The 12615-nt window shown below is 41.6% G+C and overlaps 1 protein-coding gene and 2 long non-coding RNA genes across 13 annotated transcripts in view; 1 reads left to right on the top strand and 2 right to left on the bottom strand.

Moving 5' to 3' along the window:
* The window catches only part of LOC110119953, a 180116-nt gene that overhangs the window by 25152 nt on the left and 142349 nt on the right, over window positions 1–12615 (bottom strand). The gene's annotated exons all lie outside the window — the stretch shown is intronic.
* Window positions 1–12615, top strand: part of LOC100644824 (max dimerization protein 1) — a 228020-nt gene that overhangs the window by 82029 nt on the left and 133376 nt on the right. The window lies entirely within an intron of this gene.
* On the bottom strand, window positions 9765–12414 carry LOC125386373. Its single transcript, XR_007226444.1, has 3 exons — window positions 12259–12414; window positions 11529–11657; window positions 9765–11442 (listed from the first exon to the last, which is right to left on the bottom strand). It is a non-coding gene; the product is annotated as an uncharacterized LOC125386373 (long non-coding RNA).

Genomic DNA, 12615 nt, shown 5'->3' with positions numbered 1-12615 from the left:
AATCACTTAGTTGCCAAGCCAATGGTTCACAGGTTTCATCGATTATCAAAGTACATTCTCCGCGAATGGATATTGTGAAAAATCGTAAGACACGGAACGAGGAAGGATAAGGATCGTAATAAGTTGAAGATGCAAACGCGAAAATATACTTTGTAATTAACGTAACGGAATAACTCGATAGAACGCGTCACTCGTATCAGAAATTTATCCAGGCGAAACATTTGTTCCATCGAATCTTCCTTTCAACACCTACAACAGAGAAAATTCCTCGACGAAATATGCCCAGACAGACCCATAGAACGTACTCGCGGCCCTATCAATTCGCCATATGTCATGTTTCATGGGATTTAAATAGCGCTGGATGTTCATATGGTGTGCCCCGAAACAGTTGTGGCCAGGTAAGGAAGAAGGCGAAGACATCGGCTATAAATTACCGTATCTCTAGGGCAGCAGGCGCCGAGCATCAAATTCGCGCGTTCGCCAAGGAAACGAAAGGAAAAAGAAAAGGGAGCTGAAGGTCCATGAGACGAATAAAGCGGAGAGAAAGGACGAAACGCGCCTATATACGTAGGCGAATGCACGTGTGTGTAAAAGGTGTAGGAAAAAAACGTTGGATGGTCAAAAGGGAACGACGAGGGTGTAAGAAGAATCGTCGAGGTGACTCGAGGCGTGGTTCACCCTCTTTCTTTTCTTCTACCCTTCGCTTCTCTTCCTCCCTCGTTCTTCCCATTCTCCATCTGTTTCTACTCCTTTTCCACCGTCCCATCTCCGTTTTGCACGCAAGATTAATTTTATAGCCATGGAACGATTCGGCGAACCGGCATCGCGTGTCGCCCCGATGAAAAGGACACCCTGTATACCGGGCGGCCATCTAACCAGCGGAAAAAGGGCGGAAGGAAGAACCAAGGGAATATTTCTTTTTGCAATCTGAACGTCGGCCGGGTTCATCGATTTTTGCCCATCTTTCCAGATGACGTACGACCACGACCAACCGGCCGTACGTTTTTCACGTTTAGAAATTGCGTCAGTTTCTCGCCGTGGTTTCGCGCGCATTTCTATTTCCTTCCTCGCTGTTTCCGCAGCTCGTTCATTCCATACCTCGAACCGTATAAATTTCTTTATATTATTTCTTAAATACACAGCCTTGCTGTTTGGCAATTATATTTTGTGCCGTATGACGTAATACTTTAGTTGCTGGCACGTACGGTTGAAACTTATGAAATATTACAAAACTCCTACGTAAACTGTCGGCCATAAATATCAGACATTTGATATGACATTTGATAAAAATTGTATACGCTTTTCACCGCTTTTATCCTCTGATTAATCTTTTCTGTCGCAAACTTGTTACTTCATATGTATAGTGCCTGCCTTATAACGTGAAATACTTATTCGAGTAGAGTTTACCGATACATTTTTTAATAAACGTAACCAACAATTTTTCCCGATACGCACAGCCCGCGATTTATGCGCGTACTCATTATGCGCGTTAGATAAAGTAGTTGTCTACGCGATACGATCTTTCATTTCCATTCTGCGATTTACATTCGACGATTCTCAACTTCACGAGCTGAGACCGGGCTCAAAGGTGAAACGAAGCTTTGATAGAACCACGATCGGTGTTCGAGGTAAGGAAACAGTGTGATTCGATAAGTGAGTGAAAGAAGGTCGAGAAGGAAGTTGCCGGTGCATAAACAAAAGTTCGATACCCTGGACTAAAGATCGAAGCATCTCGAAAACGTAGGGAATCGTTTCTAGGAAAATCTGATACTCGATAGAAACGAGATCCACCGGTTTCCATGCGAAACAAAGGGGTTGCAGGTCAGGAATTGACTTGTAAAATGGACGAAGTGGCTCCGTTTCGTTGCGATCAACTTTTAATACGGTATCGAGCAGAGGGTGGTCGACCCTGGCTACATAAAGTATACACTTTTCATTTACTTCCCAGGCAGAAACGTTTGGAACAATGGAGAAGTCGAGCCGGGGCATCTTGGCTTTTATCCCAAAAACTACCGACAGATCGAAAAGTTTACGAGCAGGAAAGAACAGTTCTGCTCCTGATTCTCGTAAAATCCAGTTGAATAATACGTTCGGTTTACGAAATGAACCGACCATTCTTTGTCGTGAATTTTTCAGGCCTGATTATGTTGTGGTATAAAATTAACGCGTAATATACGAAGGAATCAAATTGACAAATTTTTAATCGACGATATGGGGAAATGAAACGGTTTGTTAATTAAGTGTGCGATATTTAGTACGTTGTGCTATCTTTGATCAATATTTGTTACAGACAGATTCCCCTCGTTACGTAGGAGAAAATCGAATCAAATGATTTTCATTAAAATCAGTGATTAAATATTTAAATAAATATAAGTGAGTTACGATAGTAATGCATCGTTTTTTTATTCAATTCTATAATTACAAGTTATACATTTAAATTGAACGAATGCGTAAATTAAAAGAAATAATTGATTTTAATTAACGAACTTTCAATGTAAATTTCAAATATACAGAATTAATGGAAATCCTGCTTCGTGCAAGCACCTTAAACGCTATTGTTACGTCCCATTATCTTTTCGCGAGGCACGTAATTAATAATTTGCGATAAGATAACGTTTAACAATGAAATGATAAATGCTTTTTATTTTATTTTACAATTCTTTGAATTTCTTCCATTCATCGTAAAGCCCCCTCTTGAAAAATCGATACCTACGATACTTTCGTTCTTGTTTTTGTCTTTGAATAGATCTAACTTCTCAGCAAAATCCACCGCGTGTTCGTAACGTTCTATGCGTAGTATGTAACACACGTAGCATACGAAACACCAAGTACCGCACGATCTTATAATTACAAAAATTGTTTATTTTTCATGTACGACTAATTTTCTTCGCGCAGCGTCGATCGAGGACCACTCACGTATCAAAGAAAAGCAGCTATTTTTCACAAGTTTCTAGCGAGTATATTTTCGTCGTCTGTTCGTATTTTTGACAAATTGCCATCGATACTTTTGCGACGTCGATCACCTCGTCGCTATTCATATTTAAACGGTTCTAATCGTTAATTCAGACGACAAATCAAACAGGATCTCAACTATTGCCACCTGTTACCGGCTTATAAAATTTCGTTCGTTTGATACATAGAAAATAATTCGAATATTATCGATACTCATCAGCGACGGAATTTTTATTTCCGTCGGTTGAAACGGAGCAGAGCCGAATTACGAGAACGTTGATCATTCGTACGAGAAACTCTTCACCCCTTGACGAATTCATCGCGGTCGGAAAGTACACGTGGCGTGCGAATGATACGAGTAATTAGGATTATTGCACCGTTTGCCTATCGCCGGGAATGTACGGGCGTTTCGTCTTTCATTTGGACGCGAAGGTACGTTCGAATCGCGCGTGTTCGTGAAAGCAGCACCGATCACGAACTCTCTGGCGTACAATTAGGAAATTTAGGTGGTTCGACCGCGCCGTTCGCTTCTCACTCGTCGTCTCTTTCCATCGTTCTTACTTGGCCATTTCGTTACGATCGTTGCCAACTATTAATTCAGATGTTCTCGAATTTTATCATTCCTCGTACGATGCTCCGATCCGTCGCGAAATTCTACGATCGCGAAATTAAAAGTTAATACAAATAAGTTAATTTCAAATTCTTGGAAATATAAATACGACATAGGGTACTTTTAACGAAAAAGAAAGCGCGTGTTAACGAATAGGAGATTCATAAACAAAGAAATTATTATAACATCGTAATTATCAAAAATTATCATATTTCGTCTTATCTAAAGATCGTTTTCGCAAGATACACTCGCGTACCTGCCATAATCTGGCGGTCTTTTTCAATCTTCCCCTCCGCGTTTGCCGAAATAAAGAAGACTACCTACCTAAAACTCCAAGACAACGAACGACCCCCTCACCTTTCTTCGTACTCCTCTAACTTACAATTTAAACGCCGCGCCTCGTGTTCGCGCAAATCCATAAAGGAAACACGTACAAACAAAGCAAAGGAGAAAAGAAAGGAGAGGAGGAAGTGAACTGCAGATTCTCGCAGAAAGAACGCCGCTCTGTCTCCTCGTGTGCACCACGAATCTGGAGCAATTCGTGTACATAAATTTCAGCCCATAATCCTTAACAAACATTCCCGCGTGGGCGCTAAGCCACTCGTTCCTATGCAAACAAACAAACAAATCATTTTGTCCAGTTGAAATGTTGACGGACGATGTTCCGTGGTTCCTCTCTCGTTGGCCTGTATCGTTTGGTTCGCTGGCCACGGTCGTTTTCCTTTGCGGAACCACGGAAGAACCGCTTAAGCCAATTGCGAGAGGCAGCACGGGCGCGCGACGTGTTACGAGGCGGCGTTCGTTTCGCAAATTAAAATAAACTGGCACGATACCACCGTTGGCAGACGGCCAGACACGCTCCCCAAACAAGACCGCGCGACGGAAATCGCTGTCGCGTTTCTACTTCCCACGCCCGAGCCCGTCTTTTTAAGGGCTTTGTACGCTCATCCATTTCTAACCCTTTCAGTCAAACCCTCCAACCGTTTATTAGAAACTGTTAAAATTACACATTACGATTGCTCGAGTTTATCGCAAAATTGTTCTCGCGACGAGAGTCCTATCTCTTCTCGTCTTCGACGTTGTTGGGATCGTTTTAACTACGTTCGAGATCGAGGGATTGCATTGATACGATGATACGAAATAAAGGAAAATTTCAAGCAGATTGTATTAGGGAAACAAAGAATTTTTGATGTTCTGTCATCCATTGGTAGACGCACAAATGGTAATCACAAATGCGTATACAGTAGCTGCAAGAAGTATCTTCACGTACGTTCGTTTCTCGCCGAAACGTTTCTTAAGAAGTTCGATATTTGATCTTCATGGTGTCAGATTTTTCTAATGCTCAAAGGTACTATAGAATGATACAAAATATACTTGCGCTTGATTAATTACTACGCGAATGCTATAATAAATACAATGGCGAGTAAATACTTTTCCTAACAAGTTTGCAACATTATCATCTTTCTGTCTTTTTCGACGTACGATTAATGTGACTTCCAAATATCTCGCTTCGTAAAAGCTGCACTAAAATAAGTTGGAAATCACGGCTTTCTTGGTACGAGAGTAGAAGAAGGCGGAGTACATTTCCAGATCGAACAACCATATTAAAATTCCGTGGCAGCCGTTTCAGCGTAATTTCTAGGCCGGCAACGGGTAAAAGACGCGGAGGAACGGTGGCATCCGGACGCGTAATTCTCGCGGCGTGTGTCTTGCGGGCTTCTCGCGTGTTTCGCACGTACGCGTACGTGTCCCCGGCTAAGCGCACGTAACCTCTTGGCGGGCACGTAGCTGGCCTCTCCTCCTCGCTCCGGTACAGTTACTCGCTACAGCACGTCCAACCGTTACCTACGGTCCAATATAATCGCAGCAAACGCACTTGCGCGTCGTCTGAAATTCGCACGCGATTCCATCGCACCGAAGTTGACTCGATCCACGTTTATCCGCGTTTCGAATTCGGAAGCGACGATCCCAGATTCAGAAGTAAGGAACAACGAGAACGCTCGACCAAATTAATTCAGACCACAGCACGATTTCTCATCGCGGCGCCGTGCGTTTTGAAATGCAATAAACCGTGTAAACAACCGGCGGAGAGCATCGGTCCCGATTTGCACCGCGCTCCTGGAAAAAGCGTTAATTGCGCGAACGTTAACGAGAAAAAGCTCGCGAAACTTCGTCATTTTCCTCGTGCTTCGGCCTCGCGATCTCTTCCCTCTTTCTTCCTTTTTCCGTCACTTCTCCATTTTCATATTTCCTGTTTTTCGCTCGTCTTCAGTTTCGCTGGAAAGACGAAGAACGACGATCCTTTTTTCCCCCAAGAACGTCGACTCTAAATTTACCTTCGATCACTGTTCGTCGTTCGTCACATTTTCGAATTTATTTTCCGGGTGTTACTAAAGTATTACTAAATATCAGTGAAATTTTGTGTCACGAGTTACACGTTCTATTTATTTACAGAATTGCTAATTACCCTTACACAACAACAGGAAAACCAGATTGGTAATAAACGTACACGAGTGAATTTAAAAAATCACAGATTACCCGTTTTATTCATTCTGCTTGACAGAAAGTTATGAGATTATAAGGGAGAGGTTTACGAATCGTACCTTGTACTAATATTATTAACTGATAAATGATCGCGCAGCAGACCCCATGAGCCCGCTTGTATAAATAAACTAATATCGTTAGAGACGTGTAATTGCATAATTTAAGGTTTGGTAGCGAAGCCAAGGGATTTTTACTAAAGAAACGACGAAAGGCTAGGTAAACCAGCAACAAATGGCACGGAATTGCATAAATCAACAGATCAATCTAGTTAGTCGTTCTTCTGGTCCACGAAAATTCCCTCTTCGTCTCCGGAGGATTCTAACGAGATACGCTCACTGAAAGACAAGATTACGTTACCGAGTTGTCGGAATAGATTCAGATTTTCATCAGGATAGAATCCACGGAGAAATCGTACGGTGAACATCGCGAGTGAATCGTATTTGGTCGCGTACGGATAGCATAATTTTATCGGAGGCAGCGCACCGTTCAAAATGGCGTGTGTCCCACGCGCCACACTCGTTTTCCAAATCGATTCTAGTTACGTATTCACGATACCATAATGGTTTCGTGTAATTGCGCGATCGATAGAATGGGCGAACGGAGGAAGCTGTACTTTACGCTTAAAATACGCCCGCCGCCGTGTCTTCTTTGGAATTTCCAGCTGGAATTCCACGTGTCTCGTCCACGAGAATGATCCTCCTTTTCCGGAAGTCGAGGTTTCGCACGAGACAAAATGCTATCAATTGTTTGGTCTACGAGTCATCTTTTCGTTTCTCTCGGAAACTTGATTACCTAAGATAATATCATTTGAAATAACGTTACTTAATATAGTTTTCTTGGAAGTAGTTGCGATTACTTCAAACAGTTCCTCTTGTATTTTTTATTTTCTCATTTTTAAATTTCTAATTTGAATATACTAATTGCCAATGTTGGGAATCGAAGGTTAATTAATTTGTTGAGCGTACGGTGAACGTTTAGGTATTTATGGGAGATTGAAAGACGCGGCCAAGTAAAATTCCCAGAGAACGAAAGAGGAGAACTCGGAGATTCGTAACGGTAATAACTATTAGAATTTCTAGTTACTCTGGTTTATTTGGAGGATTTACTTTTTACGATTGGCATGTGTTGGACAGAAGCGTGGCATCCTAGCTGGAAGAGTTTAAGGCTCGTTGTTTAGAGTTTAGAATTTTCGTTGCCGTGCTGTTGTTTTTATTGGCGAACGTGTCGTAAAACTAGGTGTTTCCCGAGGGAAAAACAGAAATTAGTTTTAATGGTTCTTGGGATCGGCGAGGTTGGGGGTCTGAACGAAACTACACATCCTCCCTAAACTTCTACTCGTTCGGTTTATCGCGATCTGCCTCATAAAAGAAATGTTTTTTCAACGACTGTTTGTAAAGAACAAGAAACAATGCAATATAAAAATAGAAACTGATGATTTAGAGTTTAATTGGTTCGAACGAAAATCTTTCGCTTGCTTTATTACTCCAGATACTCGGAAAATGCTGAAAATTTTTATCAGTTTCGAACTTCTCTTAATACCTTTTTGATATTAGAACGATCTCGTGTTATAGTTTTCTTCAAAACCTTTTTGTCGGTAGATACTTAAACGGAATAGAAGGCATCGATTATCGTCAAACATATGACGAGGCAGGCAGGAACAACGTCGGAAACAGATGTTGTCCGGTATGATCTTCCGTTTCCGACATCACGGAGACATCTTGCTCGATGGCCTCCAATACTTGCGTCTGCTTTTTCCATAGTTTCACCTCGAGCTCGATGCTGACGTACTAATCTATTCCTTTGTTACAAGAAACTAGTTTGTTGCTTGTTACCGCGTACTTATTGCACGTGAACCGATAGCCCATTGTTCTTGCTGTAAATACTATTTGTCGTCGCTTAATATCGAACAACGTCAGATGGTCGACAGTTCAAATGAAATTTCACCTTCGACTTTAACTCGATGCAAGACTCTGTGACTCAACGAAGGAACACGTAAGTATCCTGGAATTTTTCCAAATATTTTATAATCGTGTACACGCGAACGATTGTGTACGACGAAAAGATAAATTTGTTCTTCTCCGTTTTCCAAGAATTCATGGAATCGAAGTCCACGCCGAACATAAATAGAATAATTTGATCTTGCAGAAGAAATCGAACGCTCTGTTCTTAAGTTGGTCGCAATTTATTCAAAACCACTCTATGACAAGACTAACCATCTCGACCAAGATTAATGAATCGGGAACATAGTGTTTCTTGCGAACTAAACTTCCCATCGCAACCATTAATATGTCCGTGTCACTTAACAAACCGTGACACAGATCATGCCGAAAACTGCAGAAATCTTAAAACAAGCGCCCCATCGGATCCACTGTTAGGATGTTAAATTACGACAGGAATATCGAATCGAACGTTAAGGAAGGAAACGCCGATGATTTATTTAGTTCTTGTTTGGCCAAAATTTCCAGGCTCTGGTCCGTCTGTCTCCATTCCATTTTTCATTCGCCAGATAAGACCCAATCCAATTGGCACGGCCACGTTTCCCTCTCTCAGCCCTCTATGAGTTATAGGAGCTTTATAATTCACGGTATTACGGCCCTATGGAATTCTTATAGTCTGAAATATACCGCTCGCCTCGGAATTTTGCCATCATCCAGTGTATTAAGGCACGAGAAAGATTTCTTCTCCAACTTCTTCTTTCCTATCAGCTCGAATCTCCAACAGTTACGAAGTTTACCATTTTCAAGCTCGAAGTCCTTCAAAAATTCCGATTTATATATATAAAGCGCGTCTTATTATTAGCGAAACGTATCACGTAAATTCTTACGTATCTTAATATACCCGGCGATCCAAAAATCTTGAATAAACCCAGAAAATTGTGTTCTGTAAGAGGCAACGCTGCCGGTTCGTTCTTTTTTCGTCATTTGCATAACTCGACTTGCTTCTTGAGACTGTCACGCTCGAACGATCGAGGATTTCAGCGATTTCCATGACGGTACTACTCCTCCAGCTGGCTAATTCATAAAAAGGGGGAAATTCCTCGACGCAGCGTTGTTCATTCGTCAAATTTCTCCCCGGGCAGCGACACTTGGCCGGCCTTTATTCGGAGCCGGCGCGTCTAGACGAAATTGAATTTAAATATGAATGCGAGCGCGGAGGTCCGCGTAACGCGCGAGAGTTGCAGCGCGGTTATCGGGGACGGTTTATCAGGTATTCTCGACTTCCTGTCGTTGTAACCAAGGGGAAACTGCGTTTCATGGATACGTCCCCAGGAAATTGTTGATTTCTACGACTTTCCACCGTTTTCGCTTTTCTAACGTTCTTCCATCTCTCATGTTGCGATGTTGCGAGCCACGTGAACCGTTACGTTACGATCTTCTCGATCTTCCTGCGAGTGCCGCGTTGCGTTACGTTTCGAAAATAATAATTCGAATCTTGTTAACGAAGTGAGAAGCAAATCGTGACTAGCGGGATACGTAACAAAGGAAAATTATTCGCAAGAGAACTCGGATAAATTGGACGAATAAGGAACTATTGACAAATTTAGGGATTCATCTTGCGTTTGATGTGTCGATTATATTACGCGTTGGGAGTAATTTTCTATTTCAGTGAGATATTTTAAAACGAAGATTCTTTACAAAATAATTTGTCGTTAGGGATATCGGGCCAGCAAAAGTTCATCATCGAAGAATTTATGGTTTTTCGGATTATATCGTATTTTGAACTGCATCGGTGAAAATTTGAAGTTTAAACAGCGAACAGCGAAGGAATAGCTTACTTCGCGCAACGTTACGACCAGCTCGAACGCTTTCCAAAATATCAATTTACGATCAACGATACTGGAATCGTTAATACCCACGTAAAATGTCATGAAGTAAAAAAAGAAAAAATAGACGATACATATAATAAAATACGATGAAATAGAAAAAAAAGGAAACGGTAGTGAGCAAATATGAAGTCGTTTTTTCCACCCCCTTGTCGCCCAACCCCCTCGGTGACCCCGGTGATAATATACGATGCAGATCGCGAGGCACGTCCATCTCCCGACTGGCAGGATGATCGAGATCGTTGGTCGACTCGAAAATCAATTATTCGTCGGTGCACCGAAAATGCACATCAATCTTGTCATGACCGCTCGTTTGCTTCTCTTCAGCGGCGCGCATAGTTGCACAATCGGGCGTCGGTATTGGTGTACCTTTTGAAGTGGATCAGTTAACAGCGGCTGATGAGAGCCGTGATGGATGACCCAGTCCACTTTTTTCTCTTCCTTCCTTTCTTTTTTCCCCCCTCCTTTTTAGTTTCTCGTTTTCCTCTCCCCTAAGGAATATTCCATAGGGGGCAAGACCCAGAAAAATTCGCAAGTAGAAGCGGACGAGCAAGATAGGAAATAAGGACGTTGTTTCGGTTTGTCGTACAGCCTCTTTTCGATTTCCCATTCTTCTTCGAGGAATATCTAACAGGGTTTTGACGGAGAAAAATTTCTGGAAAGGATGGATGCGCAAGGGCGCGCGAGGAGGATGGCACACGAGCGTTTTTCAAGACAAAATTCTGGAAATTTATCAAATTTGCTAGCAATTAAAAATTGCCTGCTATAATCGAATTTATTTGAAAATTTAGGCAATTCAAATTTCCATGATATCGATTATAGCAATTGGAGCAACGTTATCGTCCACTGGACTGTAGATATTCCACGGAAGAGCGCGTTGAATTTCTCAAAACAAAATTTTACAATTTTGTTCATCTTCCATCGATATATTTTTATTATTTATTAAACTACTTTTCCACCGACGTTCGTGCGACTGATTTTCATGCAAATTCATATTTGTAGTAGTAGAATAAAAAAAGGTAGAATATCGGTAGAAAGTTGTTTAATCAAGTGTTATAGAAAGCACCGCATATACCTTGGGTATTTTATACGTTTTCTCGTATCGTACGCATTCTGTGCAGTTTCGCACTTTCAAATTTCCCATAAACGCACGAGAATTCACGTTCTATTTATTATCAATTTAAATGCATCCTGTATTAACTTAACTCTGAAAATTGTACGCACTTTACTCTTCGATACAGTAATAAAATTCATCCTTCATCCTTATCCCGATGATCACGCGCGACACGGAACGTGTTCACGACTCTTTCCTCAGTCAACTGGTTAATTTTCCTTAACAATACCGCAAGATCTTCGATTTCCTCGGTCATATCCGTTACATCGTTCAGTTCCACTCTTCCGGCGGCGTTGATGCGGAAGTTTGCCAGATCATGTGCTTCCTGGATCCGGGAGAAGTGCACGGGAGCTTCGTAAACGACGATATTATCTCGAAGGGATGGGAGCCGACTCGCTTCTGTTCAACAGTGGGAAAATCGATCAATAGTATATCTTTGCTGTTGACCGAAGAAAGACAAGCTACTGTCGCTCCGAAAGACTTACTGGCTCAAGAAAATTGACTTTTCGGTTTGGATCGTATCTTTAGATAAGTTTCGCGTTCGGCACGGATGCTGGCAGGCATGCCTTTACTTAAGTTTGATCGGTTGATCCTCTAAATCGCTTTTCTCTCAACTGTTCAGAAAGAAGAAGTTGGTCTTTTATGTGGAAAGACAATTTATATTGTTTGCGGTGTGCTTTCGATTTAGCTCTTTACAACGCTACGTGACTTGAAAGTCCCGATACATATGTAGCCATCGGTTTATATTTTTGAAATTACGCTTTTTATTTTTCTATCGCGCCAAGTGAATTCATCAAGGTGAAGCCTTTCCATATTTCTTCTCGAAATTTAAACGATTTCAACTCCGATAAAACGATCGTCGATTCTGTCATATTCCCCTTCTGCTGTCTTTTAATTTCTTTAACCGAACAGTGTCGCAACGAACGAGATTCTACGGTATTTTATTTTCAGTCATCTTAGCGTTTCGATCGAGCGAGGTCGCGCATTTCGAAATTCTTGACAGCTGTAAGCTAATTTTTATCATTGGCAGACTATAAACCGCGTTCTACTAAAGAGAGACGATAATAAAAATGGGAAAGAAGTGGATGAAATAGTAGGGAATCGAGGCAACAGAGCCGAATCAACGAAGCGTTTTATGCGGTCGGGTGCATTAGCGTAGAACGCGTGGATAATTTACGATCGGCGCTGTTTAGATCCGATGCAAATTACGATTACCTCATAATTCACCCTCGACGCGTTTCGTTGCGAATTCACGTGATAGAAATCGCTCGATAATTGCTGGAGATGCGACCCCTTCTGCCGGGGAACTTGTCGCGATCGTTTCTTCGTTTATAGCCGCCATGAATTCTTCATCACGGTCTATAGGGAAACTTTGTCCTCTTAATGCCTGTAAAACACGAACATTTACAGGTTGATGTCTTAAGATGACGCGAAAGCGTTTTGAAGATCACCATGAACTTCAGTTTTGAAGAATCACGCTCGTGTTACGTAATGAAATTCTAGGCAAGCTATTCTACGAATATAATTTACAGATATTTTTTATCTTCCTTTCGACTGTACGTTCTCGTGACT

The sequence above is a fragment of the Bombus terrestris genome, chromosome 15, assembly GCF_910591885.1.
Source record: "Bombus terrestris chromosome 15, iyBomTerr1.2, whole genome shotgun sequence".
Classification (NCBI taxonomy): Eukaryota; Metazoa; Arthropoda; class Insecta; order Hymenoptera; family Apidae; genus Bombus; species Bombus terrestris.
This window is presented reverse-complemented; position numbering and strand designations above follow the sequence as displayed.